Genomic DNA, 14789 nt, shown 5'->3' with positions numbered 1-14789 from the left:
ATCAGTCAAACGCTTGGATGTTTTAAAAGAAATCTGAGCACTGACATCCTGTCAGCAATACACTAATGATGCCAATTCATACTCACCTCAATCATACCATAGCACTTGATACTTCAAGATAAAGCATGTGCTTTCGATCTGTTGTCTTGATCTTGGGGTTTTAGCATTTTGGCCAAGCAATTATTATTGACACAGATAAAGCTTGCTCTCTTTTTTCCCAGTTATCAAGTCACACAATTTGTTTCTACCAAGGAGAAACCAAATACCATAGTTAAAGATAACATTGGAAACCATGCCTGTTTACAGTATATGGGATAGGGGTGGCTTTAATCCAGTTACTTTCATCCCAACTGATGGATGTATTACAGATATATATATTTTTAAAATGAGCCCGCAATCCCTTTAAAAAGTTCAGTTGGGGTGACTGAATGGAGCTCAAACATTTACTTGCCAGATGCCCTTCCTAATGCCTATGCAGAGTCTGCAGCAGACACTTACTCATTGTGCCCAGATAGAGAAACATCTGCCACTGCCTAGGGTTAAACTCACAGCCTCCTGAGTACGAGGTGAGAGCTCCATCTCTAGCTCACAGAGTTGTTGTTGTTATTATTATTATTATGGAGAAAATAGAAGCCCAAAATATCAGTACATTTATGGTCTTGGATTGAGGAACTATTTAAAAAAATGGGATAAAAATCTAATGATAAAATAATTTTATCTAATGGGCTATGTCAGTGTTGGCAATCTTTTCGGCACCAAGTGCTGAAACGGGAGCATGCGTGCATGTGCAGGGGATCTCCAGAAACTGGAAGGGCAGCTCCACAACGTGCACATGTGGGAATGCCAAAAACAAGAAGAGCCGTTCCCCAGCGCGCATGCGCACTCCAGGAAGGTTTCTGCCATGTGCATGTGCACTGGTCAACCTGGTCGTCTTGTTTCTGGCATGCATGCATGCATGAAGGCCAGCTGGCCAGCCACATGTGCATTCCAGAACCCACAAGAGCAATGGGCAATGGCTGGCGTGCCCGGAGAGATGGCTCTGTGTGCCACTTCTGACATGCGTGCCATCACGCAGCTGTGTGAATCCATCCCCTAGTGGTTATTTTAAGATTCAGTGTACTGTGATAAGTTAGAAAATTACCACTTATTAGATCTTTCCACCAGGAACCTAAGTGGCTGTCTTGATATCTTTCTTTAGTTTTTTTTTTCCTTCAAACCATTTTGTACGGTAGTTTGCCCTGAAAGAAAGTAATCCCATATTAAACCAGTGAATTCAATGACTGACAAGCAAAATGAACCTCAGTCTCCAACTCAGCATCTTAACAACTAAATTAACTAATTGATTATACCCCATTATATGGACCTAGCCATTATATGGACCTAGTCTATTGTAGTTGTTTCTCCATAGCCTCTCTTGTTGCACTCTGAGCTTGGTTATTTGCTTGCATACATTTTATTACCCAACTAGGTACCATTATAAGCGCTGGTGAGAGTGAGGTTTGCTTCCTGTTTATATACAGTAGCTTGTCCTACCAGTTTTGCTTGGAAGTGGTCTGCTTGATTATTTGTTAATACCTATTTGAGACTCAGTTTGGTATTGTGGTTAAGGCTAGAATTCAGGAGAACATGATTTTTAATCCTGCCTTATGTATAAGGCCAGATGGGTGACCATGGGCTAATCATGTTCTTTCAGCCCCAAGAAGGAGGAAAACCCTTGCTAATAAAGTTGCAGGGAATTATCCAACCAATTACCAAAAAGTAGCCATGATTCTTCTTCTTAACATTATTCCTGTACTATGGCAGGCTCTGCTTCCACCTTATGGTAGGGTCCACTTAAAAAAAAGTGAAGAAAAACATTAATCCTGTTTATCTGGTTATAGCAATAATAGCAGTAGACTTATATACCGCTTCATAGGCCTTTCAGGCCTCTCTAAGCGGTTTACAGAGAGTCAGCATATTGCCCCCAACAATCTGGGTCCTCATTTTACCCACCTCGGAAGGATGGAAGGCTGAGTCAACCCTGAGCCGGTGAGATTTGAACCGCTGACCTGCTGATCTAGCAGTAGCCTGCAGTGCTGCATTTAACCACTGCGCCACCTTGGCTCTACGTTATTGTCCATTGGAGAGGATGTGTTCCGTTTGTTTTTTTCTCTCCTTAGCTTTTTATTATTGTTGTTCTCTCCTTTGAATAGTGTTTAAGTATGGTTTATCTTTGTGTGTCTATGGATGGCTGACTTGACTGGATGCCAAGTTGTTAGGAATTCTCTAGAATTTTTGGATTTAACTTGGTCTAGGAGGTTCCCAGTTTCCCAGTTGAAACTGTAGTTAAGTTCTGTCCACTTAACAGTATTGTGAAATTAAGAAGTTTTCATCATGTCTTTGACTGCTAATTGGTGTTCATGAGCTTTGATAGTTTTCTTCCTTTCTTCATTTTAAACTGAAAACATATTGGTTTTCTTGGAATTTGCAGAGTAAGAATTGTTCAGGACTAAGCTTCCTTTTATAAGGGATTATGGGAAAGTGTGGACCAGGAATTTGGCCTATCTGAGAAAAGACAATACATTCCCATTGTGAAAGGTGGAAAAAATAAGGTTTTTTTTTAAAAGACTCCAGCTTAATTAACTTACTACACCTGGAATTGAAAAATTATTCTTACACTTTTTAAGATCTCTATTTATTCCAGTGTAGCCTTAAAACCAGACGGTCATCTTTGCTTACTTGGTTTATCAGTTGTACGGGGAAGAACATCTTCAGGCTGTCTTTCAAAAATGAACATTATTTTAATTGTTCTATGCTTACCTTCTTTTAGATTAAGTATTCTTATTCTTCATGACTTGCATAATCATTATTGTTGTTTGACATACACATATCACTCCTGGACTCCTTTATGACAAAAAGTGAGAATGATGTTGCTGATAATGATTTTCCTCCAAGGACTTTGGAAGAATAGAGCCATTTTTAATACTCTCTTTTTACTAACCATATAATAATTAGGTTCAAAAAGCTAAATAGCACTAACAAGTTCATCCAAAGAGTGGTGCACACAAGCCAAAGCCTGTTCTTACAAGTAGTAAGAGCCGAGGTGGCGCAGTGGCAGGGGTGGGTTTCAACCGGTTCGCGGCGGTCCCTGCGAACCGGTTGGTCGGTGAACCTGGAAGTAAGTAACTTCCGGGAACGGCGAACGGCGCACCCACCCACCCACGCTCCTTACCCAGTTTTGACGAGTTCTGCGCTTCCACGCATGCGCAGGATGCATACAGCGCCTGCACGATCCTCCAGGAGCAGCTGGAGCATCGCACAAATGCTAGTACGCATGCGTGCGCCACACATGTGCACGTGCGTGCCGCACGCGTGCACGAGGACGCCGCCGGCCCCGTTCCAACCGAACTACTTCGGCTGACTGCTAGCTGCAGTTCAGCAGTTCAAATCTCACCTGCTCAAGATTGACTCAGCCTTCCATCCTTCTGAGGTGGCCGAAATGAGGGGTGCAATATGCTGACTCTGTAAACCACTTAGAGAGGGCTGTAAAAGCACTAAGTCTAAGTGCTATTGCCTTTGTTAGTCTCGTCATTATATTACATTGGTAATTTACTCTGAATTTGACTTCACAATTATGATATCTAATGCTTCAAATTATAATGTGAGAATCTATTTCTGCAAGAGGTGACAAAAAGGAGAGAAATGTATGGACAGATATCATGCTGTTAATGTACCACAAGAGTTAGCCTTCTTTGCAAGCACATTGGGCAGGGGTGAAGTTAATTAGCTCACAATATACTAGCAGTTTTCATCCGTGAACTTAATTTCTAAATTTGGAACATTAAATTGCTTCTCATTTTCAAGTCAAATGCAATATTCCTAATGCAAAAAAAAAGGTCTACTTTCAAATAAGTGATCTTACTAAAATGGATCATTCTATTTTAGAAATGGTTTAGAATCCCTATAACCTTAACCCTGGCATCTGTTCAGTTACTTAGGAAGGATATTATTCATTAAAATGGCCCAATGGAAATTCAGCTTAGATAAGTATTTGGCTGGGTTTCCCTCTTAATCTGTAAACATATTCCTTAAGTCAACATTTAATTAGAAAGATAAAATTAGTATAAACAGAAGATAGGCAGTTATGCTTTAAAAATATTTTTGGTGGGTGTTATATGTTAGATAATATGTTATATGATATGTTATAATAGGAATTGTCCTAGCAAATCAATCAATGTTGAAATGGCAGAATGTTGGAATGGAGTCAAATTGGAAGGGAGTTGTCTAAGAATCATACCTTAATTCAATGAATTCTACAGGTGCTAATTAACTGGATGAACACTCATAGATATTTGTCCATTTCTCTGGATCTCTTGTTATACAAAAATATCATACAGATTTAACATGTCCTGCAATAGTACTTAAGAATTTTGCTTTGATCTACTGTGTTCTTTAGGTGTGGAACTCTGTTATGAGAATAAATGTTTATAATAGTTGCTGTTTTGTTTATGTGTTTGTGGATCTAATTGCTTTATTGGACAGTCTTTTTAATCAACTACTCTAGAAACAAAGGGATAGAAAACCATCCAGGAGAAGTCACTGTTACTGAGCAGGACCATTCATTAGCCAAGTTCAGCTAGAATAATTTATTGGACCAATACAATGTTTGGTAATTAGTGTGACCTTTTTAATTTTCTGGGTGAGTTAATCAATTAGGTTTCATACCTACCTCTTAATTGTCCACGTAGGAACCAACACAGCATGATGTCCATCTAGCCTCTTATTACCTTCACCAATTCTCCAATGTATTTTTGACAAATTTCTTGCCAGAATTATCCATGCGGCTAACCATATGTTCTACCAATGAACTGGTCACCTTCTCCCTTGTATTATGATCCTTTTCTGCTTCCCAACATGGAACTTGCAGGAATCCAGAATTGCTTCAGAAACTCTTTATAAACAAAGTGAAGCAATAGCAAGCATGGTTGTAGAGTGTTGGCTCAATGCTGATATTTCTGTTCCCTTATTGATTAATCAGAGAAAGCTTTATTCAGATCATAGGGAGTACCAAATGAAGATTGCAAGGGGAACAGTGGTGAAGACACATAATTCCATGGGAATTTTTTTTGGACAATTACAGGAGGGATAAAATTGTGTGGAAATATTCGGGGTCAAGAAAAGTCATCCCACTGCTATTCTTTCCCCTTTCCCACCAAGCTCTTTTCCCCATTTGGCTTTTCCTGAGATTTTTCAGTATGATAAATACTAAGTGTAATATCCCCAGGTGTGTGTGTGAGAGAGGGGGGGGGGGAGAGAGATGGTAATTGGCTCTGCTTCTCATGCCTCGAACTCTTCGATTTATTATCCTGCTCTATCAATCCCTGCTATTTTATCTGATAGAAGGAGCTATTTATGGTGTATTATGTTTCTGCAAAATCAGCACAGTCCATTTTTCCCCTTTAAATATGGTGACCTTCTTGTCATCTGCAGTCAACGCTATTCCTTTCTATTTGCAGAAACTAATATTTTACCAACATGTTGTCTGCATTCTTTTGGCCTTTCTCTATGTCTCATGGAGAATAAATGTCATTCCATTTTGAAGAGAAGATAGCCCAGTTTTCTGTAAAAAAAAATAATCAGGGAGAATGGAAGTTGTTTATTGTTGTTGCTGTTGCTAACTTGAAAACCAATTCTCAAGTTGGAGAACACATTCTAATGGGCAAGAATTCTTTGTCATCCAAATAGTTAATGCTTCAATTATATAGACCTGCCTGGTGTCCTGCCAAGTGGCTTCAAATGTTGAAATAAGATGGTGGATTCTCAGTGGCAAAAATGAAATGGGCAAAATGGCCATGAGCCATTCTGTACATCATTTCTCAGAGTGAAAATTGGGAACTCAACTAAATTGTTCAGAGGCTATATTTTCAGGGAGAGGTTTGTCTTTTCTCCCAATGGCATAGCTTCTTCCTTCAGTCTACTAATATTTTTTTCCCTTCCTCTCAAAGGGGAAAAAAAAAGAATAGTGAACCTGGACTTAACACTCTTTATTGTTGCTCTAGGGAGAGGAAACTGCACATACACACATGCTAGAGAGCAACATTCAGACAAAAGTGTATTATCTGAATTTATTTATCTAGTTATATGAAGGAGGGAGACAAGAAATAAAGTTCTTTAAAAGATTACATATTTGTTACTTCTATTTATATCTGACCTTTCTGTTTGCAAGATACCTAAGGAGGCTCACAAATAAACAAACATAAATTACTTTAAAAAGTAGAATGCTATTTTTAAAATACTTTTTCCAATACATTACTTGGGGGTCATTTTAAAGTTAAGTGGTTTACCATTCTTTTTGAAATAAGTGTTTTCATAGCTAATGGAAATTCCAACTTAGCATCTCCTAATGCTCATACACAGAAGACATATATTCACAAACCAGGGTTTATTTTCATTAATAAACTTTAAAATACTGTAAGAAAGGCAAAAAGAAGCTTGCGTATATTCGCTATTAATCAAAAGTACGCTGATAATTTACAAAACATTTCTCCTTGCGAACCCAGCAAGCTTGAAAATTGTTCATTCACCGAGATTAATTATAAAGCAATTTAAAAGAATGTGTTAACACTGAGCAGAAGGCCAATAAACGAAAGGAACAAAGAAAAACTCTAAATAAATGATTACAAATAATAATAATAATAATAAATATTTTTTAAGTCTTCAACCAAATCATTTTATCACTGCTGTGGCAATTGTAGTAAACCAGCTCAACCTTCCTTGGGACATGGCAAGATAACTTGGCTGTTCATTCCAGAAATTTAGTAGTGCATATGGAAGGTGGTGAAGGGAAGCAGAGGAGCCAAAGAAAAATTACTGGGATTATATGCCGTTTGCATTGAGGCTATAAAATGTGTTTATTTAGCTGTATTTATTTAAGTTATTTGCAGCTTAAATGTCAAATCCACTGACTCTAGTTGAATATGTACTGCAAGTTAAAAAAAATCATGCTGTTTCTAAAATGTTTGAGTTTGTTTAGCTTCTCAAGCAGCTTCTCTGCTTCAGAACTGAATGATGCTTGAAGAAAAACACTCAACACTTCTTTCCCAAAGGAATGTGAGTCATGTAACAGCTTTGTTAGTATACATAAGCAAACTTTATATTAAAGGCTATGGATCCACTTGGTTATTTTTAGAGAAGTTTTGGTAGAGTTTTGCTTTCAGAAGTCCAACTTCTTCCTAGAAAAGGCTAAGGATTATGACACATCACAGTCACTTTTCAAGCTTTTTTAAAAAAGTTATTTCTACCTTGTTTTTGGAAAACACTGAAAATCATTTTTTTAAAAAACAAATCAGTTTGTAATTTCACAGACCCAAATGTCCACTACCAAAAATGGTTTCCTTCCAAACGTTATTCCTAAAACAGCTTGGGAGGAGAGATCCACTCAGAGATGAAGAAGAAACTCAATTTATGAAGAGAGTGGAAACATTATACAAGAAGAAAATCAAACTCTACCTCCCATGATTATATCATTCCATATTATTTTCTATGTTTGGCAGCTGCGTGATTGCTCAGTGGCTTAATGATGTTGGAGGTTGTTAGGAATATAATTCTAATGGTTGAGTTGGCAATATATAAATCATGTAACAATTCTGTAACTGTTTCTTTAAACCATACTGTAAAATGTGATTGGTTGCTGTACTCCTCAATCGGCCATAAGAGGGAGCCAGTATGACTGTTAGCTCTCTCTCTGTTCGTTAGGTGCTGGGCTGATCTGAACTGAGTGCCGTGAGCTATTGTAAGTTTTGCAACTGTCAGCAAACTTTGTGTACTGGACTGATTATATGGATACTGGACTATGTTATTTGGATTATCCCTTAACTGAAATACATTGATGACTGACTGAATTATCCATGTATGACTTGGACTGTTTGATGGACTCTGATACCTCTATTTCCACAAAAGTAAAAGCCTATTCAAACTGCAGTGTCTCTGTATGCTGGTTTGTGTGTTCCCCAACACAACTCTCACAACGCTTCACTGAACATACTCGCTCTCCTAATGCGGAGCTTACCTAACAGAGGTGATCTTTGTTCTAGCAGCTCGAGTCCTAGCACTGTGTGGTGGGTTGAACAACAATCATTTGCCTCAGCTTCTGCCTACCTAGCAGTTCTAAACATGTTCCATGAGAGTAGATCAATAGCTACCACTTCAATGGGGAGATGAGCCAGTGCTTTGTGCGGATAGTTAGAATCCTGCTGGCACTGAACCTTCACAGTTTGACACCCATTGGTGAGGTGGCTTCAATGGAGGGAGAGGATAAGCCTTCAGGAAAGCTTTATTTGAAATCTTTCATTCTGATGCGGAGCTAGCTCGCCCTCTGCGGCAAACCTTGGGAAGTGCAGGAGTATGAACCAAATAGGGCTAGCAGCTAGCAGAAAAAAGCTTGGTAATGAATTGATCAGTTGGAATGGTTTTTGAAGATTAGAAAACAATTTTAAGCCTGTATGATTACACAAGTGTATTTAATTTAATTTAAAATATGATAAAACAGAATAATAATAATAGTAAATGTAGCATTTATAGTTAATTTTAGACCCATCCAAACATGCTTAATTTAGCCCAGAACTGATACTGCCATCCTATTTGATGCCCAGGCAGGAATATCTTGCCTGAGATGGACAAGCATATCTGATGCTGCATAGATGTATCATAGAAAAAGTATCTTTTAAAAGGCATTGTATCTTAGATATGAGAAAGGCATACAGATATCCTAATTCCAGAATCTGCTAACCTTAATTACAAAAGTAATTATTCAAAAGTACTTATTCAAAAGTACTTGAATAAGTACTTATATAGTACTTTATGAGTATTTATTTAAACCTCAAATCTATAGCCATTTAGACTATTCGGGTGACACTGGGGGCACAGATAAATGTTTAAGTCACCCAGTGATTCTTGGAAATAGTGCTAATGACCAGATGACTGCAAGAAATATAAATCCTTCCATTCTCCACCCATTCAGTCAGAAATGAAGAAGCTTCTTGAGTGGGAAGCAAAACATCTTCAAGGAAAAACAAAGGAAGTCCAGTTGCCTTTTGAAAAGACATGTTTCTACTTATTCAAAAGGCTTTTTCCCCAGGGATGCAGTAATTATCAAGCACAATTCATTGGGAACGTCCTGTACATCAATCAAAAGCAGTTAAATAACATCTTCATGTTAATTAATTAATTCCATCATGCAGTGTGTAAATAAAAATAACTAAAAGTTATTTTAGGCCATGGTGGCGCAGTGGTTAGAGTGTACTACTGCAGGCTACTTTGGCTGACTGCTGATTGCCAGCAGTTTGACAGTTCAAGTCCCGCCAGCTCAAGGTTGACTCAGCCTTCCATCCATCTGAGGTTGGTAAAATGAGGACCCAGATTGTTGGGGGCAATATGCTAATTTTGTAAACCACTTAGACAGGACTGTAAAGCACTGTGCAGGGTATATAAGCCTAAGTACTGTTGCTATTGGGAGAAAAAAGGAACTATGTATCCTGTGTGGATATTTGTGTGTGAGAGAGAAACAGACAGAATAATTTGCCGCAAGGTTATTTTGAAAATGCATCCGCTCAACTCTGTTTTACTATTGGGTGAGAATTAGCAGAATATAAAACCATCTGGTCTGGAAACTTCTGCTTGGAAGATGCAATGCTTTTGTAAAGCAGCACATCCATTTTATTGTGTGCTAAAATTAGATTTAAAGTGTACTCAAAAGCATAACTAAAACAGATTGTCCCTTCCAGCATCCATGCTATAGACATCAGCAAGAGACTGCATTGGCTCAGAGACCTTTGATCTGCTTATTATCCCTGTCAAGGTATTAAATGGGAAACTGTCTCTCTTTTCATTCAACTGTAACTCCAGGTAATCACGTAAATTGTTTCTTTAAACGTGTTAGCTTAAAGAAGAATCCGTCTTGCTAAGAAATCACGTCTTTTGCTTTCAAATTCTTCCAGTGAAAATTTATTGGCTTACAAAGAAGCTATCCAATTGGAAATGAGGTTTTTTTTTTTTAAAGGCTTGAGTTACAGAATCAAAAAGTAATGTTGGTAAGAATGTTTTTTTTTAATTATCCTAATATGTGTGATGTTCTCTTAAAGGCCATTATTTTATGATCGTGATATGAAAGAGTAAGTCTTAGTTCAGTTATGGCAAACCTATGACACATATCAAAGGTGATATAAAACTGAAAAATGAAGTAACACTGCTAGATGAAGAGATAATTAGGAAAATACTAGATTGTGCAGAAATGGGTAGACATATTGAAAATTAAAAGGAAAGAAGACACAGAATATAATCTTGGGACTTATTTTACCAGTGGTTGGAAAAAAAGAGTGGTTAATGATGGAATTTAAAGATAAAGGGGAAACAGAGTATTACTCAACATGTGACTCATTGTATAAATGGCTAGATAACAGGTGCAGAGATTGGAAACATAATAATGAAAGAAGATCAACAAACTAGAAATAAATAAATACATACACACACACACACGTGTGTGTATTGTAAGCAATGTAAATATTGGATTTTATGTGACTATGGATTAAAATGTATAGAATGTGAAATATATCAAGTGTTATTGTACAACTATGAAAATAAGGCGTATAACTATGATGTACAATATCAGATATCTAAAAGAGATTATGCTGTATGACCAGGAGAATAATGGTTATAATCAGGGTGTATAATACTATTTATATTTTATGTGTGTGTGTGTATATATATATATATATATATATATATATATATATATATATATGTATGTATGTATGTATGTATGTATGTATGTATGTATGTATGTATGTATGTATGTGATACATGATACAACATATACATATCAATATATATATGTTGTTGCAAAACTGGAAATGCGATGTAGAATAAAGGAAAATACATAATAAAAATATTTTTTTAAAAAAAGGAAAAAAGGGGTGGAGATTAAGAATGTAATCTGTATTGTTAAGTAAATTAAATATTGAGAAAACAATGTTTATTAAGCACTAATAAATGTAAACAATGGAAAATTAATAAAATAAAATTAATAAAATTTATTTTTTAAATTTTACTTTTAATTGGCTGTAAAATAGTTTGTTTTATTTAATAATATCTATAAATTAGTTATGTTAGGAGTACTAATTTTAGTTTATAGATTTAGGATTATATAGGATTTAAGTTTTTAAAAGGTGACATGCCACAACATTCCGGGTGACACGCCAGCATTGACCAGATTTGACAACAACTATTCTCAAAAGCATTCCTGTTCTCGCATAATTTTCAGAGGCTGGGAGGCCAAGTGAGAATGAGTGGTGCTGCTTCCAGAGCCTCAAAAACTATGTAAGAACAGAGCACGTTTTCTTGCGTGTTCTTGGAGGCTACAGAGGCCTCAGAAGAAGGTTCTCCAAACTTGCTTCTAGAATGAAGGCCAAATGAGTCCTCAAACAGTCTTGGGTAGATCACTGTGGCCTGTAACAGAGGTGGGTTCCTACCGGTTTGGACCGTTTGGCCGAACCGGTAGTGGTTTCCTGGCCTGGGTCACTGGAACCAGCATCAACCCAGGCCTGCCACGCCTCTGAACTGGTTCCCCAGTCAGTGTGGCATGGTTATTGTTTTTTTCATTTTTTAATGTTCTGTGCATGCACAGATCTATTTATGGGTGACTGCGCACACGTGCAGAGCGCACGTCTGGTGCATGAGCGAAGCGATCAAGCACACACAAAATTGGGTGCTCACTGAACCAGCAGTAATGCCAGCAGCAACCGACCCCTGGCCTGTAAGAATAATGAGAACCCCATTTGGAGGTATGTAGCGTATGGCAGATCCTGAGGAGAGTTGGCCCGTAGGAACAATAGTGCCATTACCCAAATCTTGCACTCCTTTTTGAGTGGCAGTGCTGGTGCTAGGGCTGAAGTTAAGGTCCAGGCCTTAACTTCAAGTCCAGCCTTGGCATTGCCAAGTGTCAGTGTGCTTTACTAGTGGGGAGATGGAATATAGAATAACAAAGTTGGAAGGGACCTTGAAGGTCTTCTAGTCCAACTCTTGCCTAGGCAGGAAGCCCTACACTACTTGAGTCAAATGGTTGTCCAATATCTTCTTAAAAACTTCCAGTGTTGGAGCATTCACAACTTCTGGAGGCAAGTTGTTCCATTGATTAATTGTTCTGTCAGGAAATTTCTCCTCCGTTCTAAGTTGCTTCTCTCCTTGATTAGCTTCCACGCATTGCTTCTTGTTCTCTTCTTTGTGGCAACCCCTGAGATATGGGAAACACTGCTATCATGTCACCCCTAGTCCTTCTTTTCATTAAACTAGACATACCCAGTTCCTGCAACCGTTCTTCATGTTTTAGCCTCCAGTCCCCTAATCATCTTTGTTGTTCATCTCTATACTCTTTCTAGAGTCTCAGCACCTTTTTTACATTGTGGCGACCAAAACTGAATGCAGTATTCCATGTGTTGCTTTACCAAGGCATTATAAAGTGGTATTAACACTTCATATTATTTTGATCGTATCCCCCTGTTTATTGTTTCTCTTTTGTTCAGAGGAAAGGGTGACATGGCAGCAAAGTCAAGTCAGAGATGTTCTGAATTTTTGACATGCTGAGCCCAGAATGTTTGCCATCACTGGGTTAGATTAACAACTGTGGATTTTAGTTGTCTTTCGGGATTCTATACATCATGCCACCAGTTGTGTCCAACGTGCATAGGTGTAAATAAATCCAAGTATAGTGAAATTCCCCTGCAGTGACTTACTTCCAAGGATACTAAATCTAACACTTTCTGTATCTCTGGGAATGCTCAGAACATGTGGTGTGCATGAGTAGCAATACCATTACTATATAATTTTTTCACTGAGCATTGCATTCAAATTCTCGATGAAAGGAGCTTTTCAAATAGAAAAGTGTTTAGTTCAGACATTATGCAGATGTGAGACAAAATCTGCTGTCCTTGTCACAGTTACCACTGATCTCAGCAGGACTATAGAACATAGAAAGGTGTTCCGTTTAGGATTTTCCTTTTCTTCTCTTTTTCTTTTCTTTTTTTCAAAATCAATTAGTATCAAATAACTGAGATCCCACCCCAAAAATGACCCATGGTTATGTACGTGTTATGCACCTGTTCTGAGGCTGAAGATTGTTGTAAAGCAGTGCCTATAATTTGAGACTGTTGGAAGAAATGTCCATCTGGGTTCAGTTCCAAGTGGGGAAAAGACACTGGGAACATGGAGACTGCTTGGAAAGATGATTTAATGATGTACAGGACTACTGGGGGGAAAAAGAGAAGTGATGCTGAGAGTGCCCTGGTTTTATACTCTCCCTGGGCCACATCCCAGAGCTTCCTGTTCTTGTGTAAGAAATGCACTCTGATTGGTAGACTCCCAGGGGTCGGGGGTCTTAGCTAACTTTGTAGGCTGTTTGTCTTCTAAGTGTCAAGCTTGGTTGAGCTGTTGCTGGGTGTTGATGGACAATGTTCCTCCAGGCCTTCCTTTTCTCTACCATCCCCCGGAGTCCATTTAAACTCGCACCTATTGCTTCGGTGACTCCATTCAGCCACCTCATTCTCTGTTGTCCCTTTCTTCTTTTGCCCTCAATCGTTCTCAGCATTAGGCTCTTCTCCATTGAGTCTTTCCTTCTTATTAGGTGGCCAATTTGAGTTTCATCTTCAGGATCTGGCCTTCTAAAGAGCAGTCAGGGTTGATCTCCTCTAGGACTGACCAGTTGGAATGCCTTGCAGTCCAAGGGACTCGCAGGAGTCTTCTCCAGCACCATAGTTCGAAGGCCTCAATTCTTTGGCGCTCAGCCTTTCTTATGGTCCAACTTTCACAGCCATACATTGCAACTGGGAAAACCATAGCCTTGAGTATGTGCACTTTGTTGGCAGGGCTATGTCTCTGCTTTTTAGTATGCTGTCTAGATTTGCTATAGCATTACTAGAGGGCAGAAACCACAACACTTGGGTCAACAGGACTAGCAATATGAAATTGAGTAATCATCAGCATACTACTAATACCTCACTCATGGTGGCAGTTGACCTCACCTGGCACTGATTCGGACCATCCTCGGAGAAAGGAGCCAACTAGTAAAAAGCTGCACTGCCCAATAACAAACCCCACATTTGACCTAAAAATGTTATGGTTGATGGTACTGAGGGCTGATCAAAAACAAGAAGAAGGGCAAACATGGATGCACTTCCCTATCCTGCTCTCATCATCAAGTGCAAGTAATATTGATTATATAATACACACTTCGGTTTCTATCTATATTTCTGCAATTAAAAAAAAATACATTTCTTAAATTCCTGGTTTTTAAGAATTGAGATTTCTATGACCAAGTGACATTCTGCACTTTATGATGAATGTGGATTCTAAAGCATTATTTTGTTACTTTTGATGGAGGTCAATAAATAAAAATAATTTCTGTTTACTGTTAATCAGAAAAAAAATATTTGGGTGTACAACTTCAGTTTACATGGACAAGATATCCCTTTCAGTAGCATTGTAACATTCCCTTCCCTTGTCAATCCTTACATTTGGCTAAAATTTAAAGATTCCCCAAAGAGTTGAGCTGAACTCTTAATGCTTCTATATCAGGGTAGATCTACAATAAAGCAAAAGTGATTTGTCATTTCTGGGAAGGAGGAGGAGGAGGAAGAGGAGGAGGAGGAGGAGGAGGAGGAGGAGGAGGAGGAGGAAGGAGGAGGAGGAGGAGGGAGGAGGAGGAGGAGGAAGAGGAGAAGAAGAAGAAGAAGAAGGAGAAGGAGAAGGAGAAGGAGAAGGAG

Source organism: Thamnophis sirtalis, unplaced genomic scaffold (genome assembly GCF_051295495.1).
Source record: "Thamnophis sirtalis isolate CommonGarterSnake01/CBP01778 unplaced genomic scaffold, rThaSir2_p1.2 scaffold_11, whole genome shotgun sequence".
In the NCBI taxonomy this organism is placed as follows: domain Eukaryota; kingdom Metazoa; phylum Chordata; class Lepidosauria; order Squamata; family Natricidae; genus Thamnophis; species Thamnophis sirtalis.
Note: the sequence above shows the minus strand (reverse complement) of the source record.